Raw genomic sequence first — 12,165 nt, 5'->3', positions numbered from 1 at the left:
TCCTAGAGCGACGACGACGAGGAGCGGTGAGCTTCGTACAATCATTCGATCCCCTCAAAGCCAACGAACAACATCCAACTTTTCCAACAAATTTTTAGTGAATATTCGAATGCACGACCAAGGACGCAACCGCCGCCTCCTCGCTTCCACTCCCCAACAACGTCACTTGGCATTCAAATTTAACGGTATATTTTCATAAACCTAGAGCACCTCTAACACCACTAACACCACTAATGTCAACGTCAGTCAGTCGGCGTTGTTATTATTAATTCAAATCTGCCGTTTTCCCCTCTATGCGGCATGCGATTTTCATTCGTATGACCGTCTCTAGGCCACCAATTAGCTCCACAAACACGACTCAACATACATACAAACAAATAAACAAATAAACAAATAAACAAATAAACAAATAAACAAACAAACAAACAAACAAACAAACAAAAAAGTCGCTCTCTATGTATTGCGGGCATCATTCAAACTCCCCTTGTCCCCACAATTCGACAACCACTAGTCAACGTCCAAATCGTCCGACACACTCAAAATAACAGGAAACGTCTTATTTATTCGAGCAATCGAGCAATTTATAAATAGTCAGGTAGTCAGGTCCATACTTAAACTTAAAGCGATCGTTCGTTTCGATTTTCCACTCGTTTAATATATCGTTTATGTCGCACATCCTTACTGGCACCGGCAACTCTAATATCGCACGCGTTATCACTGAAATCATCGCATTTAGGCAAATTGACTAATTACTTTTTAATATTGTATAATCCAACTGCATCAATATTACGAGCATTAATATTGATGATTTACCATGTAAAGACGAGGGATATTTACATTACAATATACAAGTAAATTTCATCTAATTTTAAATTAAATAAATCCATAGATTTTACATAAAATTAACAAACAATTCTTCATTACTGTTTCACGCACTATATTTATATATCAGAAGATTAAAGAAATTATTCTATAAGAAATTACAATATTTGCTTATTTAAATTATCTTTATAATTATTTCGAGGCAATAAACCGACCGTTGTTTATGATTTTTCATACCAATATCAAGATAATTTACTTTCAGGATTGTCAACTCGAAGCTCTCTTTTGGCCAACATAATTTTTTCGATTGATTCATAATCATCACATTTTTATATTGTTTATTATTCATATATATATATGTGTGTGTGTGTGTGTGTGTGCGCGCGCGCGCGCGTGCGTGCGTGCGCACGCGCGCGTGTTTTTTGTTTGTGTACACACACGTGTGCCCGCGCACGCGCTTATTTGAATGTATTACGATATAACTCGTATGTCCACTTAGTAATGTATTGCATATTAGCGTATGTAAACTTATGTTTTTGTGCAAAGATGGCCATTAACAATGCACATACTCAATTTTATTGAAATTATCAAGTGTTACAAAATCTTAATAGATTTCATTTAATTCTTTAATGCCCAACTCAATCGACTTATTAATGAATAATTAGCTTAGAATAAAAATTTTCATGAAATATTATGCAAGGCAGAGTTTGTAGCATTTCAATGCAAATTAAGTATTTAGAGAAAGAATGCTAGCTAAAGTAAAATTAATCAACTAGTCATTTAGTACGTAGATGTGTATAAAATATGGAGTTTATGATAAAAGGAAAGCACGTACGAATTTATGAATTTCTATAATGGCTGCCATCGTAATAATGTACGGCAAAAAAAAATAAATAAATAAAATAAATAAATAAATAAATAAATAAATAAATAAATAATAATAATAATAATAATAATAATAATAATAAAATTGCTACAATTACAAATGAAATATCAATTAATTTTCTTCCGTCATTATTAGAATTAAATACATTTTTCGCGTCTGACTTTTCGTTCTGGCGCTTATTGAATGTGGATCGAATGTCATCACGATTAAGGGGAATTTCAAAGAAAATGTTCGATTAAAAACGGTAGTAAATTGTAGCAAGAGTCTCTTCCGCTTTTTTCACGTGCGTCATCGTCGAACTCGGCGAATGCGATGCGATAAATGAAAGAAAGAAAAAGAAAAAGAAAAAGAAAAAGAAATAAAGACTACTGATCGGTCATGTGCAACTACACATAAATGCGCCAATTTCCAACTTAGGAGACGCTTTTCAGGTTTTGCTATTCATTTGTCATTGAGAATTGATTGGTATCGACACTATAATGAGAAGAAAAAAAAAAATAATAATAAAAAGAAAAAAATACGTTTAGTCATTGAATATCGTTTTGTACCCAGGGTGCATTACACTTATAATCGGTATAAATGGGAAATAATACATTTTTATATAGAAATGATGCTTATTCACTAAATTGCATTAATACATTTATTTTAAAAATATTACATTATTAAATTTAACAAGTATTACATTACGCCTCATGTTTTATTTCAACGTAATTTATCTTTAGCGATATTTCTTACCTTTTTTCTTTTTTTTTTTTTTGTGAATTATGCTTAACGATACATTGCCAATTGTCGAGATTTAAAAACAATGTAACAATATCAGCGGTTTTTTTTTCATTTAATTTTGCAGATTTTGCAAGAAACAAGAACAATTTCAATCGCTACTTGGATTATTTTGAATTAGACAGATAATTTTATAGGAACAATTAAAATTTATGAAATTTTAATGGGTTATCTAAGGAATCTTATTATCATATTAGAGCAACGAAATGTCAGTAAATTTTCCATAAAGTAATCTCGGTGTGCCATGAATTTTTGAATAGAAAGCGACGAATCTCTAATAAATAAGAGCAAATAATTAATTCCACATAAGGATTATGTATGTATAATGAAAAACTAGCGTAATACATTTGCCAAAAACTTGTCAAGCTACGGTTTCCTCTTCAATCGCAATTTTCTTAATTGCATACTATAATTTCTTTCGCATCCGTACCACATCGACTACCGTGCTCACACCGTCGTATTTTTCTGATTTAATTATGTATGCTATCTCTGTCTATCTCTATCTCGTAATACCGCATCCACATCTTGTCATGTTCCCCACGTATACACAAACATCAATTATGCACCAGATTCCTTATACCGTAATTTTACCTGCAGACTATAAAGGACACTGCACTAGTGCATTAAGCACTTGTGACTAAACGCGACTTAGACTCGTCAAGCCGTGAAATACTGTAGATGGACATTTTGAAGGAATACGTTTAATCGGATCCTGTAATACGGTGTAACTTACTTACTTCAAATCTATCGGCCACTTCCTTTCATCGTAGTACTGCCGGAAAAAATCTCTAGTTTCCTGGTAGTGTTTAATGATTCTCTTTTTTGCAGCGAATAGTCGAATAATATCCTGTTTGATATAATGCTATAATCAATTGATTGTTTAAAAATATTACGATGCTATATGAAGAGTTAAAAAAAAAGGACAAAAAAAGAAGAAGAAAAAAAGCATTGTTGAGAAAACAAATTTGGAGGAGGCGAAACATTATTTTGCGAGACAAATGATGGAATCACTATCACATCCACTTCTCGTACTTTTTACTATCCATTCGAAAATATTTTTCTGCATAATTATTTTTTAAGATTTTATAAAAAAAAAAAAAAAAAAAAAAAAAAAAAAAAAAAAAAAAATCAATTTAAAATTCGAAATATCAATATTATTCACTAGATATATTAAAATTTAAGTGTACATTTGTTTCTTTTATCTGCGCATTAATAAAACAAATGAATAATAAAATTACTTATAAGAAAGCATATGATAAGAAAGCAATGTGAATATTGAGTCTGTCTGTTTGGAAATGAAAAGAACGAGGAATGTAAAAATATACGGAAAAAAATAGAGATAAAAAAGGTATAATCAAAAGATTACTAGCATTGCGTGGTCCAGTTAACTGCATGGGTGAAAGAATGAAATACAAATACAAAACATGGAAAAAACATGTATTATCTTAAAACCTTGTCGTCAAGTACACGCACATTATCATATTCAAGTAGATTCAAGGCTCGAGAGGTTAATTTGTTTCCTAGCGCTTTACGTGCTTGCTTCGATCGACGCTCATTTTGGAAATATTCATTGCTTCCTCTGCCTTCGTTCAGTATTTTCAAAGAAATTTTAATAATAATAAAATAAGATTGAAAAATTCCTTTTTCTTTTTAAATAGAAAAGAATAGATATGTGCTTATCTAAATTGAAAATTTCTTTACAATCGTGTTTTGTTTTTTTTTTGTTTTTTGTTTTTTGTTTTTGTTTTTTGTTTTCTTTTTTAATATGTAAATATAATTCTTTGGTACTGTTTATAAAACAATATTAAGTAGAAAAAAGATACAGATGAGATTTAAATTGTACAGATATTGCAAGTTAAGCCTCACATCGATGATACGAAAAATTTAATTTATCTCCGTATTTTTAATCTTAAATAGCGAAAGCTGCTCGACATAATTAAATATATATATATAACATTATGCTGAAAATCAATGACCTAATATTCATATCAATAGTTACTCTTGTGACTTTAAACGCGAACCCAGTCACTGTCTATATTTAAACTAGGTAAAAATAGGTAAATATTCATAAATTTACGTATTGATAAAAAATAAAATAGTCTCTAGGCGTTAAGAACATTTAACAGTTAACGAGAGTTTCGACTCATCGATCGAATATTGATTAATTTGTCGCGATCATGACTGTGATATACGCAAAAAGAAAATAGACGCTCGGCTAATTGGCCTTTTCATTTTCTGTATCATTTCAGTAGTATGCGTGTAGCCTGTGTAACTTGTAACGCGTAACAGCTATGATTGTATTAAAAGAAAAAAAGAAACCATAAGAAAATTAATATTGCTAATAGAAATTCACGGCGACAGTTGGGTGAAAGCTATGTAAATAAAGCCGTAATAAAGCATATTGGTAAGCGTTGTATAACGAGTCAGCATGGAAAATAGTAGACAAAAGCACAGCATTTAGTTAATGGGAGGAGGAAATTTTCCTCAGCCTCGCGATACGGTGAAATTTAATCGAGCGTGTCGATAAATTTTTCTACTATCTCATTCTCATTAACTATAAAACTATAATTCAACCGCAGGGCATTCGTTGGCCTATTATCAATATTATAATCTAAAACTAAAAATGCAATTTACCGATTAAAAATCCATTCACCGTCCTAGAAGCCGTTTAATTGAATAAAAACAATTAAAAACTCAGTACGGCTGGCTACGAGTTGTGGGCAGCGTTAGATCGCCTTCCCGTGCTCGCAAGCTCATCTCGCGAGAAAAATTCAAGCCTCTGCTGAAAATTCCCCGGCAACGCCAACGGCAACGCCAACGGCAACGCCAACGCCAACGCCAACGCCAACGGCAACGACAACGACAACGACAACGACAACGATAACGGCAACGACAACGGCAACGACAACGGCAATGACAACGACAACAACAACGAATGTCTCGTGCAACGGCGAGGGTCGCTGCTGTCGGGCGCAGTCGAGGCAAACCAACTTTAAAGAGCGGCGCAGATGTCACTCATTGAAATGGGAGGAGGAGGAGGAGGAGGAGGAGGAGGAGGAGGAGGAGGAGGCGGGGGGCGGTGGACGATGTCCGTGTGCAGCAAATTGTTCGTCGCGCAAAATGCTTATTAGATAAGCGCGCTCGCGATCCAGCGATAAATAGCGCGATGCCCGTCTCCAGCGCGTCTTCAGCGCGTCTCGCTCTTTATCTCCGACGGAGCACAACAAAGGAGCGAAGCCGCGGCTAATTTTGCCGATTGGCCAATGACGAATTGTCGGGGTAGTGGCGGCGGAGGGGGCGGGGTGTCGCTCGCCTCCCGGTACGTCAACCAAGTGAGTGGATTATGGAATGCATCGAGCCCCGCTTTCAATGGAAATTCCCGCTACGAGCTCTATTAAGAGACGTTAAGAGCTGCTCGCTCGCTGTAATAATGTCAAACGCGCGCTGCACCGATCAATTGCAAATTGCGTCGAAGTGGTTTTATGTTTACGCGGTTGGGGGACTAAGATTGGCGAGTCGATTGACAGATTAATCGAGTGATGCGTTTCACGATGCCTGAAAGCTGATCCCAGACGGACATCTACGATCCTTAAAGTGCAGAGCGTTCGTCTTGTTTACTACTTGTTTACTCTCGATGGTTTTCGGCGGCCCATCTTTAGCAGGATCGATCTTATCGCTTCGCATGTCGAACGAGAGAATTTTTATATGAATGCCTCATTGCCAAGCTCGTCCCCTGAGCTTTTTAATCATTTGATGCGTACAATTTTTTATGGTCGAAGTAGCTTGGAGCCACATCAATTTAACAAGAAATTTTAAGATGCAAAATGCACATTTCGTTAATTAGAAAGCGAATTGCTCGTATGCCATATGGAGCTTATTGCGTTTGACGTTCAATTTACTTTCAACGTATGCGTGGAGTGCGTCCAAGCGATCGTAGCTCGTGCGATTCAAGATGCAAACGCGCGAATAACAAATCATTTTGATGCCTCGGTAAGTTTCAATAAATGGTTTGTCAAATGCGCCAGATATACATTAAGCGGCAATTTAATTTATTTTTCAGGCGATTCCCTATTAGATGTCTAATATCCTTGCCTTTTATATCATCGATTACATTTACAGCGGCTTGTTATATGCGTATCTAAGGATGCTTAGGATTCATCATATTAGATAATAATGGCATGTAGTTATCGGGCAATAGCTGTGCGATATGACACGGCCGTGTATTTTTGGGATTTCGTTGGAAGCGATCACTATGCCATCGTAATATTGTATCGAAACATAATATTGTATAAAACATGCTAAAGTAACGACGGCAGTTGCCTACCTCATTGTTAACTATTACCGAAAATTATAATACTCGCGCAGTCGCAGCTGAGTGTAAAAACAATTCTAAAATCCTATTATTACCGTATCCGCTCACTTACTCGCATTCCCTCCATCATTTGCGTTTATTTGAATGAAAAATAGTTAACAATACTTGTTGTTCTTGAAAAGGTATTTACGAATAGTATAGAGCTCGCATCGAACTCGAAGGAATTTTTTGACCTACCAAGCCTACTTAATAAACCATGCAACATTAACACAATCATCGTTATGTATAATTTGCCTACGCATCTCAAGCATCCAAATGCCAACAGACTATTGCCATTTTTAGGCACTGTTTATAACACAGATAATACAAATATTACATGGATGCGTACATGTGCGCGTGTGTGCGCGTGTGTATTTTTTTCTTTTCTATTCGTAAGATATACGAGTGCCTGTGGTAACGCTGCAACTTTTATCGGCTGCGTCACTCATGACGCTTCCCTCCGAGGCACATTTTATCTCGACACGCGCTCTGCGAAAAATCGAGTCTTGACGGATTTACGCGTTTAAATAATTCGCCTGACCTGATTTTCGCACAAATTACTGAACTTTCGATCTACCGATGACCTTGCACATTTTCTCTGAGATTTTTATCTCGTAATGCTAATAATGCTAATACTAATGCCATATATTCATGAGTTTGGCAAATGTTGTTTTGGTCAGGCTATACTATTTTACTATTGTAAAATTGTTGTTGCAATTTGTATTTATTTAGTGGTTACTTTAACTACCCATTATCGATGTACGCATAATTTATAACACGAAATTTTTTAGCACAATGCGCAGACGTTCAAAGCACGCGCGCCATTTGCGCATTTATAGACGTGAAACGTTACAAAACAATTCCTTATTATTATATTAATAAATCAATGCGTTCGTTTAAAGTCATACGACGGATGTTATATAAACGTTGTTCTATAAATTGTCAATATTGAGCTCCGTCGTTTAATAATAACTATATTTAATTTAATGTGTATGTCATGTGCTTGACTTATCCGCTATTCTTACTTAATTACTGATAATCTGAAATCATTTTATAAATTCAAAAATATTTCATTGATATTATTCGAAATGCAATAATGTACAATAATGCAAATTAATACTTGAATTTATAATTAAAATAAACTGCAGATCGTGACGTTCATTCATGAACAATAATATAAATAATATAAAAATTTACGATAATAAGGTGTGTTTTTTTTTCTTCCATTGAAATAATTAATTTTTTTTTAATTGCCATTAATAGGTAAAAGGCAAAAGGTTATTTTTACTAACGGCAATGAAAATAATTAAAAGCTAACGATTTAATCAATCATTGAATTCGAAATTTTGTTATTTTAATAAGACGGAAATACTCGGTTATGCTTTTGTCAAAATAAAAACATACAATATGAAAAACGTATGGAATCAGCAACAAGTACAAGTCAATGAAGACGGGAAGAAAGAAATAAGAAAGGATTAGCCGACGCGTTATGCAATAATCGTATAGTTGTCAATGTACGTTAGAAACATATCGTATGTGTATGTATAATTTCTATCATTATTACATAACATACGTAGTGCTTAATGTCTTACTGACGCAGCTTATATTTTGTTGCTGACGTACCTGATAGAGAAAACCCACGTGTCAAAATGAGAGTATACCTAGATTTCTATTCTGCATTTCAACTGAATTTCTCTAATCTGAATGGCATAAGAGGAAAAGTACATTATCCTGTTTATTATATTTGTTTAATGTAATAGTGCTTCTATTATATACGCAGGTAGAATAATGGAACTCGCTATTTTTATCGAGAGAGATGACATCCTAATAAACTAAGAAAAACTCCCCTACTACCATTAATATCATTTTGATTAAAGAATCTATTTGCCGTTTATTTTATTTTCTAGATTAAAGTAGTCAGTGGCAAATTTTATCGATACCCGCCTTCATTCAACAATATAATCATAAGAAATGTACGCCACTCGAATCAAATAACTTTATGCTGCAATCCTATCCTATTCATAAGCTTACGTGTCATTTGTTTCTTAACTGAATACATACGATGCATTCTATATATTATTCAAGACTTTTGAAATGTCATTCGATTTGACCATTTCAAACGGTGATTTTTTTAAATTTTCTATCAAGTTATATTAACAACAACTATTTGAAGTTTCTTTACTCTTCGCCTGCATTATATCCATTACAATAATGAGATAAGAGAGATAAGAGAAGATATAGCGATCTTTACACAGAGCTGTTGAAGTATTGCCTTTTTTTTTCTGCCACAATGCGGATAAACTAGTGACTGACAGGAACAGAGAATTTATTGCGTTATCTGTATATAATGTCATCACTAACATTTTTTAATCTCCCTCGCTTCCACCGGCTTTCTTCCGCGCAATAAATTCTGTATGATAGGATTATTGTGTAATGCGATATAAAGGCGATTCATGAATGAACACTCTGATATACATAATTGCTAGTAATGAGCAGATTCTCCCTTCCAAACCATGTCGGCACGTGTATTTAAGTACATATACCATGTGCTCGTCTGGCTTTTAAGAATGTATCTCATTCCAACCCCCCCCCCCATCCATCCCTCCCTTACCCACCACCCATATTTATTGTTTTAAAGTTAAATAGATTAAAAATTTTATATATACATTTTATTTCTTATCTAAATGGAAAATTATAATTACAATGATTGAAATTTCACGAGCTCAAACGTATGCCAATGCAAATTAATATATTTTTGAATTAATAGTAATTGATACGTATTTCTATAGAATATTAATTAAATATTATTACAAATTATTCGTACATATCATTGGCAAATAATATGAAATATTTATTGAAAAATTTATATTTAACTTTGTCGTCGATCTCATTGTATGCAAAATTATTCAATTACTGTATACCAACATAAATTCTAATTGAAAATATGTTCTATCATGAAAATATACGCAATAGTAATAAATATATATATTTTGAAAGAAAAATATTTTTAAAAATCGAAAATCCATTCCAATCGGAAATAAATTTAAGATGATGAGCGTAAAATGAAATTTTTTTCATTTCTACGAAGCTAATAAATATATACATTAGCTAATAAAATAAATAATCAGCTTTTCTTCAAATGATTATATTTTCACACTTTGTTTCTTATAGACAAATTTTATGCTCATCTTTCATATATTATATTATAAATTTATATTTGTATTCTTCATCATTGTACTATCATCATAAAAAGCTTCAAACAGTAAAAATTTTTTCTATTTGAAACTTAATAATTCATCTACTTAAGGAAAAATAATGATAGTTCAACCATTTTTAAACAAAAAGAGTAACAAGGGATAAAAGTAAAACAATATTTAGGATTATGTATCCAAATAATTTTTTATACCACACGGAAGCAGTTGTTATTTTATTATAAAATTTCTTCAATATCATACAACGTTTCATAGATTTTACTAATTTACATTTTCACATCATGATAAAAGCATTAATTTGATTTTTTTAAACAATATATATATATATATATATATATATATATATATATACGTAAATAACACTCGTTTGATTTATAGTACTTTGTAATTTATAACAATTTTTTTTCTAATTTATAGCAATTTTGTAAATTTTATTTTTTATAAAATGTAATGAAATACCGTCGCCTTTTACTCGTCGCAAAATAAACAAACAAAATACTTGTCGCCTAATAATATCTCAATTATTTATTATTTTTCAAAATTATTTAAGTGTTGCTTAAAAGCAAATAATTTTGGAACAATTATTATTAATGCATGCGATATATAAAATTCCTGATATATAACATAGAATATTATCTTTTTTAGGGCAATACAAGATTTACGTAAATAATTTCATAAGTTTATTTGATTTTCATTTTGAAGATATTTAGAGCATCAAAATAAATCTTACACATGCGCATACAAACGCGCGCGCGCGCGCGCACAAAAAGACATAGTTTTGCTTTCATCACTTTGGTCGGCAATTCCTTTTTGATAAATTTTTTAGGTTATGTAGTTTTAAAAATGTTAAAATATTTTCTTATAACCTTATTTACATAATTAAAAATCGTGTATTGAAAATTTTTTACAAATTTATTTATATTTTTCACTTAAAATATTATTTATAACTAAAATATTAGATAAATTATTTTTCAAAGATCATATCTCTAATAAAATGTTTAATATAAATTGACAAAAACACACATAATTTGTGCATTCTACTAAATTTTTACAGTATAATATATAAAATGTTTATTTTAGTATTAGTATTATAGACTTTAGGTTTATAATTATTTAAATACACATTTTACTATTATTATGTATTATAAAAATAGTATTTTATTGGGCTTAATATAATAATATTAATAACAAAATAACATTAAAAAAGGTAATTTTATTAATGTGTTATATTTCAACATTTTTTAGTATATCTTAATTGAAATATTATTACGTTTCTTATGATTTTAAGAAGAAATAAAATAATATATTTTTATACCAAAGATTAATACTTAATTAAAAAAATGTATATTTTTACTGTAATCTTAAGACTTCTATTTATTGAATAAGATTGTGCTAAATTATTATAAGTTTTCGAAACTTTTTTTATTACCCAGATAAATGTTGGACGATTGACTATATTTTTAATAATCGAAAAAGTGTATGTCTAACTTGTAAGTAAGATTAAAGCATTATTCAATGTTTGTATAGGAAATTTAATGAAAGATAATTTAAGAACAATATATAAAACTTTTTTATTTGACATAAAACATTTTTTAATAAATAAAAACAAACAATTTGTTTTCAAACTGCGACATACCTATTAAACCAGCTGATTTGTATTAGAAATACAATTAAATTCTAAATAATTATATAATTATATTAGTAAAATATTTAAAAACTGTCTAAAATGAGGCCATTGATAAATTTTGCTTAAATTAAGCTATCAAATATTTTAAAAGATATCTTTTAAATTAGTGTCATTGTAAACTTCATACTCGACTTGGCTAACAAGAAATACACTCGGGATTAATCGAATGCGTCGAGAAAAATCACCACATAAAGCTTACATGCAACAACAAAGTTCGCCAACTTTTCCATCCCGCATCGAGCAAAAGCCCTTGCCACTGCAATTCACCTCTATTAAAAGCTCTATGAAATACAGGTATAAGCGCATGCCAATACATAGCTGTACGTTTAATGCAGAGGTTGAAAGCTCAACGAGCGAGAGCGATAGTGAGAGTGAGAAAGTGAGTTATATACATATATATATATATATATATATATATATATATATG

At 31.6% G+C, this 12,165-nt stretch overlaps 1 protein-coding gene across 1 annotated transcript in view; it reads left to right on the top strand.

Moving 5' to 3' along the window:
* Positions 1-12,165, top strand: part of hrm (solute carrier family 16 member hermes) — a 42,834-nt gene that overhangs the window by 1,187 nt on the left and 29,482 nt on the right. The window lies entirely within an intron of this gene.

Source organism: Ceratosolen solmsi, unplaced genomic scaffold (assembly GCF_000503995.2).
Source record: "Ceratosolen solmsi marchali unplaced genomic scaffold, CerSol_1.0 scaffold57, whole genome shotgun sequence".
Lineage (NCBI taxonomy): Eukaryota > Metazoa > Arthropoda > Insecta > Hymenoptera > Agaonidae > Ceratosolen > Ceratosolen solmsi.
Note: the sequence above shows the minus strand (reverse complement) of the source record. Positions and strands in the feature narration are given on the sequence as shown.